Genomic DNA, 24149 nt, shown 5'->3' with positions numbered 1-24149 from the left:
ATAAAGTGAATTATGGCTTTGGAATTGAGGTTATGTATGCTGTCCAGTGTGCACTGCAGGTCAGGATGTGAGTCCAGTATGTTTGGGCTGCTGTAACTTGAGTTGTGTAGGTTCAATTGGTGCAAGGCCAATTGGACATGAAACTAGACACATAATGGCACAACTTTGGTGAAAAACCCTGCTCAGAATACCAAACCAAGTTGACCTAAAACTTACCCTAATCTGGGTAACCAACATGTTGTCCCTAGAAAATTACCAAATGAACAGTATTTATTCAAATGGTCATTACTCAGTGTAGAAAAGTTTAATTGATTAGAAATTTTACCAGTAGAAAACTTAGACATAGACCTATAACTTTCATGCAGAACACAAACTCATATTTTGGACCTAACCAATTCAAATTGCTAGTCCAAGTTAGGACACCAAATCTGGATTAACCAAATTGCCCATAAATTCTGGGTACAGGTCACTCCGGCCAGTTATGGTAAAATGACCATAACTTCAGCTACAAAACTCCAAATGGAGTGATTCAAAAATGAAATTAAAGAAGACACAATAAGGAACAACTTTGATGAAGAAAAGTTAGCCCAGTTTCCACTTTAAAATTGTCCAATGGAACAGTAAACTTAGGTAATCAAAACTGAAAATTTAGAAATGCATCTAGGGGACTTTAAATTGCAATTGGCAGTTAATACTAGCAAATGTAAAACTCAAAATGTGGGATCTTAGTGTAATTAGAATTAACATATCCATTAAGTATGAAAAAGTTAACATTTTGGTTGACTAGTAAGGTGAATAGTAATCAAAATGATTAGCAAACTAAGATGAAGACCTAGAACCAATTCTAAGCTTAAATGCTTAGAATTGTATGACAAATGTGGACTATGCATCCTAGTCAAAATTGTTAAAGGGAAATTAAAGCCATAAACTTGAGAATTTATATATATAAATTGTGCATGAATGGAAATGCTTGGAAATGAATATAAAATTGAGATATATGAATGAGATGTGAATTACGAGATGAATATGATAAGCATGAATGATATTTTTATCATAAAATATTATTGAAAATTTCAAGCCGGTGAATAGTGAAATACATCAACTGATAATAAAATAGGGAAAACTTCGCTGGTTTCTCCGTAGAAAAATAATTGATATTAAAATATAATGAGATCAAATTATTAAAGGAATAAAGTAAGATAAGATATGATGCTTCGGCACCAAATGTAGCACACTTCACTCGACTACACTGTAGTCGGGTGAGGGGTGTTACATAGTTATTTGATCAAATTGTGTTATTGATTGGCAAAACTATGTTATTCAGTTATTTGATCAAATGGTGTCATTGATTGGCAAAACTATGTTATTCAATTGTTTGATCAAATTTGTGTTATGTGAACTTCGTAAATTGTGAGATGGAATTGTGAATTATTTGATTTGTAAATTGTCAATAAAAGTTTTATATATCGCATTTCAAATTGTTATTGTGCACCACTAAGTAAATTTTACTCAGTGATAGCTTTTTATTACTGTCGTAGGTAGACTGACTGATAGGGCAGCAGATTAGGCTTCTTGTACTACATTTTGAGATTTCACTGGGTATATTGAGTATACCATATTTTGTATTTTGTGCTGTAATGTATGTTCACTGTATGTATATATTGTTCTTGGTTTTGAGCAGTTGCAAATTAAAATTGTATATTAAAGTTGTACATTAAAGTTGTAAACTAAATTTGTAAATTATTTTGGCTTGTAAATATTGTGATATATTTCTTTTATCTCAGCTTTTGAAAACACTGGAAAATTATTGTGGATTTGAGTTAGCAAATGTTGAGAAACTTATTGTGTTGATTAGATATTGGAGTTTAGGGATTGAACAAAATATTGGAAGTGCTTTTTACAGGTTTTTGAAGAACTATTTTATTCAAACTACAAATGGCACTCTGCCAAAATTTTTACAGAAATTATTAATACTTTAAATGTGTTATTTGGTTTCACTTCAGTAAAAAATTTTTTTTAACACCTGTAAATAGTGCTCACCACTGTAAAAAGAAGTAAGAAAAGATTTAAAATGTCACACCCTACCCCTCTGTAAGGCATAACATGATCCCGTAGTATACCTAATGAATTACCAACTCCGTCTACTGATAACCCATTAAATACACTACAAGGGATTTTCAAAACTTTTTTTACTTCTTTTACAGTGGTGAGCACTATTTACAGGTGTTAAAAACCTTTTTGAACTGAAGTGATAAAACTGACACATTTGACTTAATTGGAGTTTCAGAAAATTTTGGCGAGTGCCATCGTATTTTGGATAAAAGCAGTTCTTGAAAACTCAAAAAGCACTTCAATATGTATTTGCAAATCTCAACTCCAATATACTTCTCAACACAACATATTTCTCAATTCAAATCCATAGTGATTTTTCAAAGACTGAGATACAAGAAATATAATACAAAACTATTTAAGTAAATGAAATCTCAGATTTACATTCACGATAATTTACATTTAATTACATACCAAAATATTTTACAAGAGTTTCTATACAACTGCTCAAATAATTTACATACATATTATTACATGCTTACATCAAAACCTATGTACATGGGTATATCTATGATATACCTGGAGCTGATCTGAATGTATCCTCAAAGCAACTTAATCACTGCTCTATGCTCTGCTTACCTACGACAGCATACAAAGCTATCGCTGAGTGGTGAACTCAGTGGTGCACAACTATAATTTAAAACATAGTACAATATACATTGACAAATTTTACAGTAAATAATTTGAGAATCTGAATACTGATCAAATTTCACAACTCAAAATATTCATTGCCAATAATGTAAATCATTTGTATAAATAACTTGGAGCACAAAATTCAATTTATCAAATCTTGACTATCCATTTAAGTAATTCCAACAAAATCAATTACACACAAACCATAATTGAAATCACCATTCCTTACCATTCAAAAGCCATTCTGTATCTCAAAATCATTTTGTATCTCAAAAATCATACTGTATCTCAAAAACCATGTTGTATCTCAAAAATCAATCTTTATCTCAAAACCATGTTGTATCTCAAAAACCACGCTGTAGCTCAAAAACCATGCTGTATCTCACAAATCATTCTTTATCTCACTAACTATGCAAGACTAATCCGATAGGGCCATCTTCGATGTGATTCTAACTCCCAATGGTCGGGGAGGTCGAATCAGATTCTAACTCCATATGGTCGGGGAGGTCGAATCATCGTGCACAGTACCATCACAATAATGAATCTTCCGCAAGGGCCATAACGATAAAATAAACTTAGATCTAACCTCAAATCAGAGGAAAATCTAAGCCTGTGCACGTACCATGGTAATCAAAACACAACTAACTCCATTGTCTTCTCAACAAATGAAAGAGACGGGTAATAACCTAGTCAAGCATCTACAGTGAGATACCAAACAATATCACAATCCTTTTAGTGAGCATAAATCACAATATAATTCGATTCAAATTCAATTCCAATATCCAATAATTTTTATGCTCATCACAATTCAAATTATAAATTTGCATTTTTCCATGAAAATTACCATCACAATTCAAAACATGTTCTATCACAATTTTCCAAAACATAATTTATTCAATCCATAACAATGCTTAATACTTGTGGAAATACCATTTCACAAAGCTAAATTCATACATACAATAACAATTTCAATAATCATTGAATTAAATCCAATGCTTGTTAAACATAATACATAAGAAAAATATGTCATTTAATCATATGAAATATTCAAAACAAAATCAGTTAAAAACTAGTTGTGCACAAACCTCTGATGACTGTCTCCCTGATCTGGACTCAGTGTTTCCTTCCCTTTTCCTGAGTCTTTGGTAACTGAGAAACACAATTTGAAGTGTTTGATTAATTTAAACTGTCTCTTTCGTTTGTGTTTGTTAAATAATCCACTGAACTAATTTATTCACTTATTCACCAAATATACCACCCTCGCTATGCTTTAGGTAAATTAGGTTTTAGTGTCGTTAATATGTCACATTTGATAGGGTTTTAGGTTTGGTATGTTTTACCAAAGTCATTTCCTTGCTTAGTGCATTTTAATGCAAATTGCTAGATTCCGGGACACTGGTTTGACCTAACCGGACGATCTAGTTCCCTCGGTTTTCGGGTCTCGGTCGAAACTACAAACTTGTAGATTTAGGTCTTATGGACCGCGGTGCAAAATTTTAGGTCAATCCGAGTTAAGTAGACCAAGTTATGGTCATTACACTCTTGCTGGTCAAATGGTACCATTTTAGGTCAATTTTAGGTCAAATTGGTCAATTCTGGTTCGGCCAGTTTTTGGACCCGAACTTGTGCAAGTTGTTTGACTTGCTTATGGTCATTTCTGGGCTTTGGTGTCTTCATAAGACTTGTAGGTATGGGTCTTAACTATTCTTGGTCAAAATTTCAGGTCAATTGGACCTGGTTTGAGTGAGTTATGGCCTAAACACTCACTGCTGCCCAATTGGTCATTTTTCAGGTCCTAATTGCACCTAATCCGAATTGGTCATTTTTTTAGGTCACCTTGCAAGCAGAATTTTGGCATGGTTTCTCAATGAAAGTTGGCACATTTTGTGCCTAGTTTCACCTCAAATTGGTCTCATACCAATTGAGGTTACACATTCAAGGTTATAGGCTAAAATATACACTGCCCTCAATATGCATTTCACACCCCAACTTCAAACACACACTTACCTTTGCCATTTGTTTACTTACCTACCAAACTGTTTTGGCACATTACCAAAAGCATTTTCTACATTACATTAGCATTATTTTGGGCAGATTCCAATCACCCTCAACACACCAAATATCATTCACAATTACAATTTCTAAGTACCATTACAAACACACCTAAACATTACAAACTTTACATACACTTTACAATGTTAATTTACATACATATCATCAATCCTTCTAGGTCGATATTCTGCCCACACTTCCTTCAATATATACCATTACTCAAGTGTCCACAAGCTGCCACAAACCATTCTTCAACATCACATTGCCGTCCCATATACCAATTCCCATCAAAGTGCATAATTCACCATATAAACATGAAATAATTCACTAAGTTACTAAATCACCATGATTAACATTATTTCTCATTAATTATATGCACAAATACCTCATCAAAAACGTGACTCATGGCTGTCCAAAATGAAAACAACAATAACCCTTCAAACTCAAAATTTTCCTTCACCAATCTAACACCCATAACATGAACATAAACTTTAACAAAGAATTTCTCAAAAATGCAAACTTACCTTTAATTGTAACTTGCTAAACCTTCACCAAACTTCTCAAAATTGGTATCAATATCTTCCTTGTGGTGTGTAGACCATTTTTCATGAAGCTATCAAAGTGATTGGAGTTGAAAATGGGGAGTGCATGGAGCTTTGAAGAAAAACGTTAATGGTGGCTTTCTTCTCTTTCTCAAATCGGCTAGGTTTAATGGAATGAGGAAGATGACCTTTGAGTGGGAATAATCTGCCCACTTATGAAGTAATTTAATCATTTTAATGTTCTTAGTGGTCCACTAAAGAATTTAAGTCATATTTTATGTTAAATTCCCACTTATTCCACATTTAACCCATGATTTTTGCTATTTACTTTAGGTACCACTAAACTAATTTTTCATTTTATTTTCTAAGTGTAATACTATTTATTTTTAATGGACATTTAGGTCAAAAGACAATTCGGGGTGTCAAATGACCATAATGCCTGCTCAAGTTACATTCTGATTTTTCAGAAACCGTATTTTGTCTGTTTTTCGATTTCTCACTTTTCTTTGTACTAATTATTTAATTTTTCTTTAATCTTTCTAATGAGATTTATACTTCAATAAGGTTCTATTTAAGTCCTAAAAATATTTTCCAGTGTTCCCCGCAGTCCAGGGCTAGTCAACTGTCCACGCCGTGACTTCCCGGTGCGGTCACCCATCGCTAGGTTTCCCGGCTCGCTTAACTTGATCACATTTCTTTGCTATTATTTTTCCATTATTTTTCTTGTATTTTCTTTTCTTGTATTTCATTATTTTATGTCTCCTCCCTCGTGTCAAAGTGTAGTTCTAGGCATCCTAGCTGTCCTGACAAAGACTGGTCACCTAAAGAGAACGCACTCACCGAACTTTGGGGTGTTACAATTCTCCCCTTAAATAAATTTCGTCTCTCAAATTTTACAGCATTAGTCTCTGAACAATTGTGGGTACTGTCTCCTCATATCCTCTTCACGTTCCCAAGTAGCTTCCTCGCTGAATGATGGTTCCACAAAGACTTTAACCAGTGGGTATCTGTTTGTTCCTCACCGCTTCACCTCATAAGCCGTAATTTTTATGGGTTCTTCCTCATATGAGAGGTCTGGATTTACTTCAATCTCTTCAATGATAGTACATGAGATGGGTCTGATCTGCACCTCCTTAATATGGACACATGGAAGACATTGTGTATCCTTGCTAACTCGAGGTAATGCCAACCGATATGCCAAAGGACCCACTCTTTCCAAAACCTCATATGATCCGATGAAACGAGGACTCGCTTTCCCTTTCTCGCCAAATCTCATAATCCTCTTCCAAGGAGAAACTTTGAGGACTACCTTATCACCCATTGCATACTCAATATCTCTTCTCTTCAGATCAACATAGGACTTCTGACGGTCTGACGCAGCCTTGAGTCTATCTCTGATCAATTTGATCTTTTCCTATGTCTGCTGAACAATTTCTGGCCCAATCATCTTTCTTTCACCAATTTCATCCCAACATAGGGGAGTTCTGCACTTTCTGCCATACAAAGCTTCATATGGAGGCATCCCAATGCTTGATTGGTAGTTGTTGTTATAAGCAAACTCAATCAAAGGCAAGTGTGTATCCCAACTACCTTCAAATTCAATCACACAAGCCCGTAGCATATCCTCCAATATCTGAATAACTCTTTCAGGTTGGCCATCTGTCTGTGGGTGGAATGCTGTGCTGAAGTTCAATCTAGTTCCTAGGGCTCTCTGAAGACTACCCCAGAATCTAGAAGTGAACAAAGGATCTCTATAAGATATAATCGATACTGGCACTCCATGCAATTTTACAATTTCATATATGTAAAAATCTGGCCAATCTCTCCAACTATAGTCCATTTAGAATGGCAAAAAGTGAGTAGACTTGGTTAGTCTATCAATTATAACCCATACTGCATCATGACTATTCTGTGTCCTCGGAAGTCTCATCACAAAATCCATAGTTATCTATTCCCTTATAATGTTTTCATAGGGTGCCACTTGTATGCTAGCTTGACACTTATTAATGTATACAAATTCTATTAGTGGGATTTATCTGTCCCATCTCCTCGGATTCAACGACACAAGTTCTCGTATATTCTCGAGGGCTTATCACGTATTCTGAGTTATTATTATCATTTCATTTCATTATTTATAGAAACTCAATGAGTTTTAAGATTTACCTGAATCACTTGTTTCAATTGTCCATCTGTATGAGGATGATACGTTGTACTGATATCTCTAAGTTTATAGCAATTCTTGAGTGCATGTAATTCACATTAATGTAACCGAGTCATGACTCTAGCTACCTTACAAGTGTAGTCGTTTGATAGGCTAGTTACAAGTCTTAAATTTCGACTAAAATTTTCACATTTATTTCCGATTACTAGTACTCTATTCAGTGCAACAATATCAATTTATAAATTACTTAAAAATATTCTTAATATATTGTACCACGAGGAAGCACGTAGCTCTACACAATAATCCAGTGTCAGATCGTAATCTAGATTACAATACAAACATTGAGAGCATTATATAGTCACTACGTTATAACCTCATGGACTAGGTTTCCTAACATCTTATCTTTCTCGAATCCACTAATATCCTAAACCGATTCTGATTACAATATCCCAATTCTTTTAGTTAACAATTCTTCCAAAATTAGTGTCAATCATACTTGTTATTGTAGTTTTGATCCTAAAAGACTAGTCACTAACGCATCAAATTTATTCTCCTGTAAGGGAATAGCAATAGAACATATAGTTCTGACACTAACACACAACTAAGTAGTGCTGGGATCAAATAATAACTAATTGTTTCTTTCAAAAATTAAGAACTTACCAGCAGCTACATCTGAAGTTTCTGCTCTTTCTCCTTGGCGCATAGTGGACGCTCTGACTGGTGTGCTACCATATTCGGGTTGATTCACTGTGTTATAGTGGTGAGGAGTACCAACTCTATTTCTATCTTGACTCTGACTGACGGTCTGTGAAATCCAGAGAGCAGATCGAGGTGGTTTAGTACAATCTTTAGCAAAGTGTCCAAGTTTTCCACAATTGTAGCAGGCTCCAGACGCCTTATAGCATATCCCACCATGATATCTTCTACAAGTTTCACATTGGCGGGAAGGGTAGGAACTTCTAGTTGTTCGACGACTGGACCTTGATGGTCTCTGTCTTACTGATCCACCTCTATCATATCCCTGAGCTCGGGGCTCCTCAAATTCTTTTCTCTTTCTCAAATTACTGCTCGAGCTCTGACCCATATCTCCCTCTTTTCCATTTCACACTGCCCTTGTGGGGTTGGAGTCCAGATTGGGCTTGGGTGACAGATTATCAGCCATTTGTTGGAAGAAAGTGGCCATTTGTTGGGCCATTTGTGCAGAATTTGTACTGTAAAACTCAGTACAGCCTTCGACATTTTGTGGAGTGGGCCTCAACTTGTTCTCCCGCCATCACAGCATCGTTTCTATTGTCTCATTCTTCTCTTCCATATCTTTTCTCACGAATTTTCTATCCTGTACAACCAACACAAGGAGATTCCTCTCCATTAGTTCACATTTATGATGTAAATGTACTATATGTATCAAACATTTGAGCATTGTAGTTACTGACAAAAGATTTCAAATTCACGATTAAATTTACTTTAAAACCATTGCTCGATACCACTAAAACATGTCACACCCTACCCTGTAAGGCATAACATGATCCCGTAGTATACCTAATGAATTACCAACTCCGCTTCATCGATAACCCATTAAATACACTACAAGGGATTTTCAAAACTTTTCTTACTTCTTTACATGGTGAGCACTATTTACAGTGTTAAAAACCTTTTGAATCAAGTGATAAACTGACACATTTGACTTAATTGGAGTTTCAGAAAATTTTGGCAGAGTTCAATCTGTATTTTGGATAAAACAGTTCTTCAGAAAACCTGTAAAAAGCACTTCAATATGTATTTGCAAATCTCAACTCCAATATACTTCTCAACACAACATATTTCTCAATTCAAATCCATAGTGATTTTTCAAAGACTGAGATACAAGACATATAATACAAAACTATTTAAGTCAATGAAATCTCGATTTACATTCACGATAATTTACATTTAATTACATACCAAAATATTTTACAAGAGTTTCTATACAATCGCTCAAATAATTTACATACATATTATTACATGCTTACATCAAAACCTATGTACATGGGTATATCTATGATATACCGAGCGATCTGAATGTATCCTCAAAGCAACTTAATCATCGCTCTATGCTCGCTACTGCGACAAAGATACAAAGCTATCGCTGAGTGGTGAACTCAGTGGTGCACAACTATAATTTAAAACATAGTACAATATACATTGACAAATTTTACAGTAAATAATTTGAGAATCTGAATACTGATCAAATTTCACAACTCAAAATATTCATTGCCAATAATGTAAATCATTTGTATAAATAACTTGGAGCACAAAATTCAATTTATCAAATCTTGACTATCCATTTAAGTAATTCCAACAAAATCAATTACACACAAACCATAATTGAAATCACCATTCCTTACCATTCAAAAGCCATTCTGTATCTCAAAATCATTTTGTATCTCAAAAATCATACTGTATCTCAAAAACCATGTTGTATCTCAAAAATCAATCTTTATCTCAAAACCATGTTGTATCTCAAAAACCACGCTGTAGCTCAAAAACCATGTCAGATCTCACAAATCATTCTTTATCTCACTAACTATGCAAGACTAATCCGATAGGGCCATCTTCGATGTGATTCTAACTCCCAATGGTCGGGGAGGTCGAATCAGATTCTAACTCCCTATGGTCGGGGAGGTCGAATCATCGTGCACAGTACCATCACAATAATGAATCTTCCGCAAGGGCCATAACGATAAAATAAACTTAGATCTAACCTCAAATCAGAGGAAAATCTAAGCCTGTGCACGTACCATGGTAATCAAAACACAACTAACTCCATTGTCTTCTCAACAAATGAGAGAGACGGGTAATAACCTAGTCAAGCATCTACAGTGAGATACCAAACAATATCACAATCCTTTTAGTGAGCATAAATCACAATATAATTCGATTCAAATTCAATTCCAATATCCAATAATTTTTATGCTCATCACAATTCAAATTATAAATTTGCATTTTTCGATGAAAATTACCATCACAATTCAAAACATGTTCTATCACAATTTTCCAAAACATAATTTATTCAATCCATAACAATGCTTAATACTTGTGGAAATACCATTTCACAAAGCTAAATTCATACATACAATAACAATTTCAATAATCATTGAATTAAATCCAATGCTTGTTAAACATAATACATAAGAAAAATATGTCATTTAATCATATGAAATATTCAAAACAAAATCAGTTAAAAACTAGTTGTGCACAAACCTCCGATGATCGTCTCACGATCCGACTCAGTGTTTCCTTCCCTTTTCCTGAGTCTTTGGTAACTGAGAAACACAATTTGAAGTGTTTCAGTACTAATTTAAACTGTCTCTATCGATGGTGTTTGGTAAATAATGCACTGAACTCAATTATTCACTTAATCACCTAATATACCGACCCTCGTTGCGTTTTAGGTAAATTAGGTTTTAGTGTCGTTAATATGTCACATTTGATAGGGTTTTAGGTTTGGTATGTTTTACCAAAGTCATTTCCTTGCTTAGTGCATTTTAATGCAAATTGCTGGATTCCGGGACACTGGTTTGACCTAACCGGACGATCTAGTTCCCTCGGTTTTCGGGTCTCGGTCGAAACTACAAACTTGTAGATTTAGGTCTTATGGACTGCGGTGCAAAATTTTAGGTCAATCCGAGTTAAGTAGACCAAGTTATGGTCATTACACTCTTGCTGGTCAAATGGTACCATTTTAGGTCAATTTTAGGTCAAATTGGTCAATTCTGGTTCGGCCAGTTTTTGGACCCGAACTTGTGCAAGTTGTTTGACTTGCTTATGGTCATTTCTGGGCTTTGGTGTCTTCATAAGACTTGTAGGTATGGGTCTTAACTATTCTTGGTCAAAATTTCAGGTCAATTGGACCTGGTTTGAGTGAGTTATGGCCTAAACACTCACTGCTGCCCAATTGGTCATTTTTCAGGTCCTAATTGCACCTAATCCGAATTGGTTATTTTTTTAGGTCACCTTGCAAGCAGAATTTTGGCATGGTTTCTCAATGAAAGTTGGCACATTTTGTGCCTAGTTTCACCTCAAATTGGTCTCATACCAATTGAGGTTACACATTCAAGGTTATAGGCTAAAATATACACTGCCCTCAATATGCATTTCACACCCCAACTTCAAACACACACTTACCTTCGCCATTTGTTTACTTAACTACCAAACTGTTTTGGCACATTACCAAAAGCATTTTCTACATTACATTAGCATTATTTTGGGAAGATTCCAATCACCCTCAACACACCAAATATCATTCACAATTACAATTTCTAAGTACCATTACAAACACACCTAAACATTACAAACTTTACATACACTTTACAATGTTAATTTACATACATATCATCAATCCTTCTAGGTCAATATTCTGCCCACACTTCCTTCAATATATACCATTATTCAAGTGTCCACAAGCTGCCACAAACCATTCTTCAATATCACATTGCCGTCCCATATACCAATTCCCATCAAAGTGCATAATTCACCATATAAACATGAAATAATTCACTAAGTTACTAAATCACCATGATTAACATTATTTCTCATCAATTATATGCACAAATACCTCATCAAAAACGTGACTCATGGCTGTCCAAAATGAAAACAACAATAACCCTTCAAACTCAAAATTTTCCTTCACCAATCTAACACCCATAACATGAACATAAACTTTAACAAAGAATTTCTCAAAAATGCAAACTTACCTTTAATTGTAACTTGCTAAACCTTCACCAAACTTCTCAAAATTGGTATCAATATCTTCCTTGTGGTGTGTAGACCATTTTTCATGAAGCTATCAAAGTGATTGGAGTTGAAAATGGGGAGTGCATGGAGCTTTGAAGAAAAACGTTAATGGTGGCTTTCTTTTCTTTCTCAAATCGGCTAGGTTTAATGGAATGAGGAAGATGACCTTTGAGTGGGAATAATCTGCCCACTTATGAAGTAATTTAATCATTTTAATGTTCTTAGTGGTCCACTAAAGAATTTAAGTCATATTTTATGTTAAATTCCCACTTATTCCACATTTAACCCATGATTTTTGCTATTTACTTTAGGTACCACTAAACTAATTTTTCATTTTATTTTCTAAGTGTAATACTATTTATTTTTAATAGACATTTAGGTCAAAAGACAATTCGGGGTGTCAAATGACCATAATGCCCCTGTTCGGGTTACGTTCCCAATTTTTCGGTAAAACCGTATTTTGTTTGTTTTTCGATTTCTCACTTTTCTTTGTACTAATTATTTAATTTTTCTTTAATCTTTCTAATGAGATTTATACTTCAATAAGGTTCTATTTAAGTCCTAAAAATATTTTCCAGGGTTCCCATCTGTAGCTAGTCAACGATCCACGCCGTACTTCCCTATGGTCACCCATCGCTAGGTTTCCTACGCTTAACTTGATCACATTTCTTTGCTATTATTTTTCCTTTGTTTTTCTTGTATTTTCTTTTCTTGTATTTCATTATTTTATGTCTCCTCCCTCGTGTCAAAGTGTAGTTCTAGGCATCCTAGCTGTCCGGACAGCACTGGTCACCGGAACAGCAGAACGCACTACCGAACTTTGGGGTGTTACATAAAATCCCTTGTATAATGAGTGTGCCTTGCCGTGATGTACACACGGCATGTTCAGAAAAGTTTGTGTCATGATGTAAGTTGTGTTATTGATTGGCAAAACTGTGTTCTTCAGTTATTTGATCAAATTGTGTTATTAATTGGCAAAACATAGTGCTCACCACTGTAAAAAAAAGTAAGAAAATATTTAAAATCCCTTGTATAATGAGTGTGCCTTGCCGTGATGTACACATGGCATGTTCGGAAAAGTTTGTGTCATGACGTAAGTTGTGTTATTGATTGGCAAAACTGTGTTATTCAGTTATTTGATCAAATTGTGTTATTAATTGGCAACACCGTGTTATTCAGTTATTTGATCAAATTGTGTTATTGATTGGAAAAACTGTGTTATTCAGTTATTTGATCAAATGGTGTCATTGATTGGCAAAATTGTGTTATTCAATTGTTTGATCAAATTTGCGTTATGTGAACTTTGTAAATTGCGAGATGGATTTGTGAATTATTTGATTTGTAAATTGTCAATAAAAGTTTTATATATCGTATTTCAAATTGTTATTGTGCACCGCTGAGTAAATTTTACTCAGCGATAGCTTTTCATTGCTGTCACAAGTAGACAGACTAACAGGGCAGCAGACTAGGCTGCTTGTGCTACATTTTGAGATTTCACCGGATATATTGAGTATATCATATTTTGTGTTTTGTGCTGTAATGTATGTTCACTATATGTATATATTGTTCTTGGTTTTGAGCAGTTGTAAATTAAAGTTGTACCTTAAAGTTGTAAACTAAATTTGTAAATTATTTTGGCTTGTAAATATTGTGATATATTTCTTTTATCTCAGCTTTTGAAAACACTGGAAAATTATTGTGGATTTTAGTTAGCAAATATTGAGAAAATTATTGTGTTGATTGGATATTAGAGTTTGGGGATTAGAAAAAAATATTGGAAGTGTTTTTTACAGGTTTTTGAAGAACTGTTTTATTCAAAATACAGATGGCACTCTGCTAAAATTTTTACAGAAATTATTAATACTTTAAATGTGTTATATGGTTTCATTTCAGTAAAAAATTCTTTTTAACACCTGTAAATAGTGCTCACCACAGTAAAAAGAATTAAGAAAAGATTTAAAATCCCTTGTAGTAGGTGTGACATGTTTTAGTGGTATTAGAGCAACTTTTTTTTTTTAAATTCTGTTTTGACTTATAATTTGAATAATTTTTCCTTCATAGTACAACTACTCAATGTCACTCTTTAATACATACAGTACATTACATTATAAATATGCACTAACAGGAGGAAATCTCCTTGTGTTATTATTCAAGTCTAAGATCCTCAAATCGACTATGGAAGAAGGGGATCGTTCAGTCGATCAATTAATAGAGGTTGAGGTACAAGGGGAAGCGCTAGCCCTTCAAAATGTGAGTGGATTAGCTGCACCAATCCCCTCAATACCACAGTTCCCTACACAATTTGCTCAGCAGATGGGTGCGATTTTGCAACAGATGGCTGGTAACATGCCCACTCAAGCCTCACTGCAGACACTAGTAGTACAACCACAGCCTTCAGCTAGGCAGTACGACACGCTGATTAAGTATGGGGCTACTGAGTTTAAGGGGACAGTGGATCTGCTAGAGGCAGAACAATAGTTGGAAAAGATGGAAAGAGTTTTTAGGAAGCTGCATTGCACCGATGAGCTGAAGTTTGAGTACTCAGTCTCACTTCTACAGGGAGATGCATATGAATGGTGGAAAAGCATTCCCCACAATTTGGTAGAACCCCTAGTGCTGACATTGGATGACTTTCTCAGAGAGTTCAGACAAAAATATATCCCAGAGACCTATGTGGACCAGAAGCTATAAGACTTCTTAAGCCTGAAGCAAAGGAGCAGAACAGTGGCAGAATGTGAGAGAAACTTCTCTCGATTGAGTCATTATACAGGAAGCCTGCTTACCACTCCTAGAGACAGATGTAAACGCTTTGAGACCGGGTTAAGGCCTAGTGTAAGAATGCAAGTTGTGGGGTTCCGACACCAGAATTTCTCAGAGCTAATATCGCAAGCCCTGGAACTGGAAAGAATTGAGAATGAAGAAACAGTTAAAAAGGGTACAGAAGAAAAAGTGAAAATTAGAAAGACTACTGATCAAGTTCTTGATAGTGGGTCCGGAATGAGGAAGAACTTTGGAGGATCTAGCTCATGCGAATCAGGTAGAGATAGATTTTTTGGACAGAAACCACCTCGATCGGATCAGCAAACTCAGTAGAAACACATAAATGCGCTGTTGAATCGACTTTGTGAAACTTGTGGTAAACCACATAGTGGGGTATGTTATAGAGCCATAGGAGAATGTTTTAATTATGGAGAGACTGGTCATTTTACTAGGGATTGTATAAATCCATGTTGTTCTGGATCATTTATTAGACCAGAGGGATCAACCCAAGTTTCTACCCCAAAGAGTTCACCATCAGTTAGTAGAGGCAGAGGTAGAGGTAGGGGTAGTATACCTAGAAGTCAGAGTACTATGAATCAACCAGAATAGGGTGATGCTTCAGCTAGAGTATACGCTATACAACAGAGGGAAGAGGCTGAGACTTTTGACATCGTTGCTAGTACTCTCTAAATTAGTAACTAATATATATATGTATTGTTTGACCTGGGGTCTGCAAACTTTTATGTTAGTGCCAGTATTTTTTGCTTTCCTGCTGTCCCTTATATAAAAAAATTTGTTAGTCACCTAAAAGTAAGTTTAATAATGGAATTGCTCTAGATGAGGGCAAAGATGTTACAGTTAGTAATTATCAGTGGATATTGTAATCAGAATAAGTTTCGGATATTAGTGAATTCGAAAAAGATAAAAGATAGGAAAGTTTGATCTATTAGAATGTATCATAGTAACTATGCAATGTTCTTGATGTTTGTACTTTAAGCTACAGATTACAGTACTGACTTGAGATTATTGTGTAGAGCTACGTACTACTCAATAGTACACCAAGATGAGAATAGTTGCCAAAAACATCTGTTTTGGTATAGTTATGCCAGGACATAATTTTATTATTAGAAATAAGTTTGAAAATCCTACTTAGGAATTTAAAACTCAAAAGTTAGAATATCGAAAGGTTATAGTTTAGTACAAAAGGAAGTAAGTTATAGAATATTAATAGATAAAAAGAGTTGTGGAAGTAAAAATTTGAACAGTTGGTTCAGATATAACAAATAAATGTTACGAATGTGAGTAAGATTGTTGACTAGAATGGTCAAAGAACCCATGACTTGATAAATAATTCTAACATGACCTCAAGGGTCATTCGATAAGGAAACATGAATCGAAATATTAGACAGAATAATAGTAAGAGAAGATTGTTGTTATACAAACAAATTAAATGTTGTATTAGATTGTTAAAAGTCTTATACAAATTCAAAGGAAAGAAGATTGTACGATCATATAGAAAGGAGAAAATAAATGTACGACTATTGTAAGATGGTTATTGGGTAAAATTTCGTGGACGAAATTTATTTTAAGGGGGGGGAGACTTGTAACACCGCTATGCTCGGTAATGCGTTCTACTATTTCGGTGACAGTGTCTGTCTGGACAGCCAGGATTTTAACACCCTCATTGTAGCAATTCCGTACATTTTACTGTTCCGGTGACCGGTGTCGGTCTGGACAGCTAGAACGTCTGGAAAAAAAAATTAAACTAAAGTGAGGAACTATAATTAACTCAAATATTAACGAGAAAAATATAGGAAAAATTTTAGAAATAAAATACAACCGAGTTAAATGAGCCAGTGCCCTAGCGATGGGTAACCCAGTGGAAAGTTGCGATTCTTACGTGTAACACCCCTAAATTCGGTAGTGCGTTTTACTATTCCGGTGACCAGTGTTGTCTGGACAGCTAGGATGCCTAGAACTACACTTCGTTATGATTGAGGAGACATAAAATAATGAAATACAAGAAAAGAAAATACAAGAAAAACAAAGGAAAAATAATAGCAAAGAAATATAACCAAGTTAAGCGAGCCGAGAACCCTAGCGATGGGTGACCGCACTGGGAAATCACGACGTGGACCGTTGACTAGCCCTGGACCGCGGGGAACCCTGGAAAATATTTTTAGGACTTAAATAGACACCTATTGAAGTATAAATACCATTAGAAATATCAAAGAAAAATTAATTTATTAGTACAAAGAAAAGTGAGAAATCGAAAAATGGACAAAACCCGGTGTTACCGAAAAATCGGGAATGCAACCCGAATAGGGGCATTTTGATCAATTGACACTCCGAGTTGGATTTTGACCTAAATTTCCATTAAAAATAAGTGGTATAAAATTTTTTAAAATGCCATGGAAATAAGAAATTTTACAAGTAATGTAATTAGAGGACTTATGGGGGATTAATTGAAATGTTAATAAGATTTTATTATTATAATATTAATTATACTTAATGGACAATTAGTGGACCACTATGTGGGACTATAAAATGCCAAAATTCTGCCCACTTTCACCTTCATCTTCCTCATTCTTGATTTTTGCCGAATTGAATTTTCTCTCCATTGTCCACCATGGCCACACCTTGCATGCAAGCTCCACTCCTAATGATCAAGCCACAATTTCTCCAATTGTCCTTCATTAAACTTGTTCTACACATCATGGGCAGCATGTAGGAAGCAAGAAAAAGGAGTTTTGGTGAAGTTTAATCAAGCCCAAGTTGAGGTTAGTGCTTAATCTTTCCAATTTCTTTCACTAATCCTTGTGTTAAGCTTTGGGTAAGTTGAATTATGGAGAAATTTTTGAGGTTTGATGTTTAAATGGAGAAGTGTACTTTTGGCAGCCATGGAAACACCTTGAAGGCAGTTTGTTTGTGCTTGTAAATGGTGAATTAAATGATTGATTAAATGTATATTGTGTAGGAAATTGTTTGGGTGATGTATACTTAGTATATATAAATGTGAAATGAAATTTAAAGCTTGGAAATTAATGGAATGTAAATATACCATTGTGGCAGTTTGTTAACTGTTGAGGAATGCTGGAATTCATGCTTGGTTTATGGAATAATGGTGTTGAATTGTGATAGTGGTTTTGGCAGTTTAAGGGTTTGTATGATGGTGTGAAGTTGAACATGTAAAAGTGTTATGGTTAGGTACTTGAATTATTGTAATTGAGTTGAAAAATTCTGCACTTTATGGTGTATGTTGAATGTAATTGTAAGCTGCCAAAATGACCTATAATATGTTGTAAATTATGTTTAGGTTATGGTACAACCAGAATTAACTTGAATGTTGAGTTTGGTAAGTGTTAGGAGTGATCCTTGATGTGTATGAAAGAAATGCAATAAGGCAGTTTGAGTTTTAGGCCTAGAACTTTGAGTGTGTGGCTCCAATTGGTATGAGACCAATTGGAGGTGAAACTAGACACAAAATGTGCCAACTTTCACGAAGAAAACTTGCCAAAATTCTGCTTGCAAGGTAGCTTGAAAAATGACCAAATCCGGATTAAGTGCAAATAAGGCCTGAAAATTGACTATTTGGGCAGCAGTTAGTGTTTGGGCCATAACTCACTCAAAACAGGTCCAATTGACCTGAAATTTTGACCATTAATAGTTAATACCCATATCTACAAGTCTTATGAAGACACCAAAGCCCAGAAATGACCATAAGTAAGTCAAACAGCTTGCACAAGTTCGGATCCAAAAACTGGCCGAACCAAAATTGACCTAAAATGACCTAAAGTGACCAATTTTGATGCATTTTGACCAGCAATAGTAAAATGACCATAACTTGGTCTACATAACTCAGAATGACCTGAAATTTTGCCCCGCGTGCAATAAGAGATAGATCTACAAGTTTGTAGTTTTGACCGAAACCCGAAAACAGAGGGAAATAGGTCATCCAGCCAGGTCAATCTAGTATCCCGGAATCCAGCAAATTGCAAGAAAATGCAAGATACATGGAAATGAGTTTGGTAACATGTACCAACCCTAAAAGGCTATCGAATGTGACATGTTAGTAACATTAAAACCTAATTTACCTAGAATGCATCGAGGGTCGACATATTAGATTGACTAAGCAAATAATAGAATTCAGTGAATTATTTATCAAACATTATCGTTAGAGACAGTTTAATTAAGTACTGAAACACTTCAAATTGTGTTTTTAAGTTAGCGAAGACTCAGGGAAAGGGAAGGAAACACTGAGTCAAGGCCAGGAGACAGTTATCAGAGGTTTGTGCACAATAGTTATTTCTTTTGAATTTTTCAATTGAAATAAATTATGATTATTTGTATGTTATTGTTTTAAATTGTGTTTGTGCACAATAATTAATTCTTTTGAATATTTCAATTGGAATAAATTATGATTATTTGTATTATTTTAAATTGTGTTTGTGTACAATAGTTATTTCTTTTGAATTTTTCAATTGAAATAAATTATGATTATTTGTATGTTATTGTTTTAATTTGTGTTTGTGCACAATAATTAATTCTTTTGAATTTTTCAATTGGAATAAATTATGATTATTTGTATTGTTTTAAATTGTGTTTGTGTACAATAGTCATTTCTTTTGAATTTTTCAATTGAAATAAATTATGATTATTTGTACGTTATTTTTTTAAATTGTCTTTGTGCACAATAATTTTGACTTCTCATTTTCTACTTAAAAATTTAATTGAACATTATAGTTTTAAATTGTGTTCGTGCACAATACTTTTATATTCACTACTTTTACTAGCAAATTTATTTGGAGAAATGAGTTATGAATAATTTTTGATTGCTTTGTTTTTGGGAATATTAATTGGAACTTATTGTGTTGCCTACTTTGTAAATTGAAATTTTGAGATAAATTGTGTTTAGTGGTATCGGAGCAAAATAGGGATGGCGATATGTAACGCCTACGATTCTTGGGAACTCTCACACGTGAACCCAGGAGCTTGCAGGGATGGCGATACATAACGCCTGCAAGTGCTCTGATAAGTACACTATATTCCTCCCTCCTTGACTTGTCAGTCTGAGGTGAGTGTGGATGAGTACTCATTATATAGCTAGCTTCCTTCCTCATTGATTTTGATTAGTGGGGTCGTGATTGCTTTGTCGTGGTGTACAACGCGGCATTGATAAGAAATTTGTGTCATGACTTAAGTTGTGTATGAGTTGGCAACACTGTGTTCATAAATTATTTGACTAAATTGTGTTATTATGAGCTTTGATAATTTGTGAAATGGAGTTTAAATTCTTATTGACATTCACTGTCTTTTGAATTTAACCATGTTTTGATTATTGAGATTTATTATGATATTGTGAAATGGAGTTTAAATCCTTATTGACATTCATTGTCTTATGAATTTAACTATGTTTTGATTTCTGAGATTTAATGTGATATTGTGTTAAATTCTTCATGACATTCATTGTCTTGAATTTAACTATGGTTTTACGTATCCATCATTTATATGATTTATGAATTGTGATTTAAAGTTGTATTTGGTTAATGTTGTGCACCACTGAGACATTGTCTCTGTTAGTAGTATGCCCTAGAGCATATCATTTAGTATGTATCTTGTACATATTTTTATTAATAAAAGGCATTTCCACTTTTCCGTTTACATAATATATTTATGTGTAATAGAAAAGGTCCATTGATATTTTATTAGAAATATTATTCTTAAGTTGTTAAGAATATGAGTGACAATATTTCTAGCACAAAGTATCATAAATAGGTTCATAATCGAGGATACTTCATAATAAGGACATGACTTATCCAGAAAGATTGTATTCATGTTTGTTCCCAAGTTATTTATATGAGATATAAATAAGATGGAATGGTGAGTCTCATGCCATATAACAAACATGATAGGCACTTATAAATGATAAGTAGGCCGAACCAGTAACACTTATGACAAGCACATGGAGTTTACTCTTGTCAATGTTTTGTCATAAATCATATCAGTGCATATAATCTTTAGACCTGAGATAGCACAGTTATCTTGTATATAGGTAGTTTGAGTTTGATAATCGCTTTCATACTTGTACTGTATGGGTATATGGGCATGTGTTGGCTCCTACTAGTTATATATGGAGGTAGGTGTTGATCAAGATGGAATCTGTTCCTCTAAGTAAATAGAGATAAAATCCTATGTTCATTTAATTGTTCTTGATGTTTCAAGTTCTGGCCAGACAGATAGATTTATTCGTAAAAGAGTTTCGATGAGAAAATCTTTTAATCAAGAACTGGAATTAAAAGAGAACATAATATTCATAGCAAATGGAGTTTGACATAAACCATGACTCAGCTTGAGTTGGGATTTTGTAAATGTAGAGATTCTAGTGCATGGTAACATATGATTATAGGTTCATTTAAGGTAAACCTTATTACTAATTGGGTGGCCATGGCATGCTATGCTAGGTGTTAACCATGGTCTATGAGGTTCATAAAATGATTTAGAGAAATCATTTATGGTAAGAAAGAGTTCTGATGATATTAAGAGTTGATATCATGTCTCATTGCCAATTAGTGATGAGCGTAGTAAGTCACACACATACACAAGTTATCACCTAATTAAATATGATTTAATTAATTAATTAATGAGTTTAATTGATTAATTAAATAGGTTTGGTTTGCAATTAGTTTGCAAAGTCCCTAGCATGACTTGAAACCAAATCTAGATTATTGGATGTATAATATAAGTTAAATTTATATTTAAAGTGTTTAAATATGAATTTAATTAATGAGAAATTAATTAATAGAGATTAATTAATTAATTTATGTTTGATATAAATTAATTAGAAGAAGAAAACAATTATTTTGGGTTAAGAACTCAAAATTAAGACACAGGGGCATTTTGGTCATTTTGCAGTGTGACACGTGGCGCCATGAGATGGTGACACATGGCATAACACATAAGCTTGCCAAATGTTTTTTTAATCATGTAAGATGATTAAAATCAAGATTAAATATAGGTTTGACACTTGGCACAATGTGATTGGGTCACTTAAACCTAGAGCTAATCAAAGGGTGACATGTGGCAAGGGTTTAATGTGTTAACCTAGCTATTTAAGTGTTGTTATGAGAAAATAAAACACAACCAGCAGCCACACTCCTTTGTCATGCCACTTTGAGGTTTTTTATCTCTTCTTCTTCATCTCTTATCAATTCAAACAGATTAGCCATCAATCTCTTGAATTAAGAACACTAGAAATTGTTTCTAGTGTCCTGTTTACATCTCTAATATCTTAAAAGGCAGAACTTGAATTTCTAATTAATAGAAAAGGCTTTAGAAGCTATTCAAGGGCTGCCATAGGTGTTCTTGGTGTGGACAAGCTAGAGGGACAACATTTGGTGTCCTGAAGACGAATCTCAAAGGCGCAGACACGCTGCAGTGCATCAAGAGGTTAGTGTAATCGTTCTTGATTTAATCTAGGGTTCTAAAATTAATCTGATTAATTTTAAAATCTTAAATGGCAAATACAGATCCAAAAAACATATTAAAAGAGTTTTAATATGTTGTTTATCATTGAAATCAAATAGATAAAAATAAATCTTGCATGATGCATGTGACCCTAGGTGAAAATTTTTGAATTCAATGGTATAAACTTGTGTTTTTCACGCTTCCGTTCCTTCAGTCTCAGCGATAGCTTTTCATTACTGTCGCAGGTAGACAGATTGACAGGGCAGCAGACTAGGCTGCTAGTACATTCAGCGAGACATCATCGGGTATATTGAGTATACCACATTTTGCATTTTGTACTATAATGTATGTTCACTGTATGTATGTATTGTTCTTGGTTTTGAGCAGTTGTAAATTAAAATTGTACATTGAAGTTATAAAATAAATTATGAGTTATTTTGGCTTATAAAAATTGTACTGTATTTCTTTTATCTCAGTCTTTGAAAAACTATTGTAGATTTGAGTTGAGAAATATATTGTGTTGTTTAATTATTGGAGTTGAGATTGAGAAAAATATTGAAGTGATTTTTACAGGTTTTCTGAAGAACTGTTTTATCCAAAATACAGATGACACTCTGCCAAAATTTTTATAGAAATTACTAATAGTCCAAATGTGCTATCTCTTTCACTTAAGTTCAAAAAAAAATTTAACACCTGTAAATAGTGCTCACCACTGTAAAAGGAAGTAAGAAAAGTTTTAAAATCCCTTGTAGTGTATTTAATGGGTTATCAGTAGACGAAGTTGGTAATTCATTAGGTATACTACGGGATCATGTTATGCCTTACAGAGGGGTAGAGTGTGACATGTTTTAGTGGTATCAGAGCAAGTTTTTAAATTCTGTTTTCACCTATAATTTGAATATTCTTTCTTTATAATACAACTGCTCAATGTCATTATTTGATACATACAGTACATTACATTATAAATATGCACTAATAGGAGGAAATCTCCTTGTGTTAATTGTTCAGAAAGTCTAAGATCCTCAAATTGACTATGGAAGAGGGTGATCGTTCAGTCGATCAATCGATAGAGGCTGAGGTACAAGTTGAGACCCCAGCTCCACAAAGTGTCGAAGGCCCAACTGTACCAGTTTTACCGGTACAAATTACTGCACAAATAGCCCAGTAAATGGCCACTTTCTTTCAATAAATGGCTGATACTCTGTTAGCTCAAGCTCAAGTACAGGCCCAACCCCCACAAGGGCAATATGAAATAGAGAAGAGGGAGAAACCTATGGGTCAGAGCTCAAGCAGTAATTTGAGAAAGAGAAAAGAATTTGAGGAGCCCTGAGCTCAGGGATATAACAGAGGTGGATCATCAAGGCAGAGACGACCAAGGTCCAGTCGTCGAACAACTAGAAGTTCCTACCCTCCCCGCCAATGCGAAACTTGTGGTAGAAATCATGGTGGGGTGTGCTACAAGGCCATAGGAGCCTGTTATAACTGTGGAGGCATAGGACACTTTGCCAAGGACTGCACCAGTGTCCGTAGAGTTGGACCACCTTCTACTACTGCTGAATGGTTAGTTCAGAGCCCTGTCACCAGAAGTTCACAACCACCTAGCAAAGGTAGAGGCAGGGGTAGAGGTAGCCCAGTAGGCAGCCAAGGCACAGTGA

The sequence above is a fragment of the Hevea brasiliensis genome, chromosome 2, assembly GCF_030052815.1.
Source record: "Hevea brasiliensis isolate MT/VB/25A 57/8 chromosome 2, ASM3005281v1, whole genome shotgun sequence".
Lineage (NCBI taxonomy): Eukaryota > Viridiplantae > Streptophyta > Magnoliopsida > Malpighiales > Euphorbiaceae > Hevea > Hevea brasiliensis.
The sequence above is the reverse complement of the archived record's forward strand: the minus strand, read 5'-3'. Positions refer to the sequence as shown.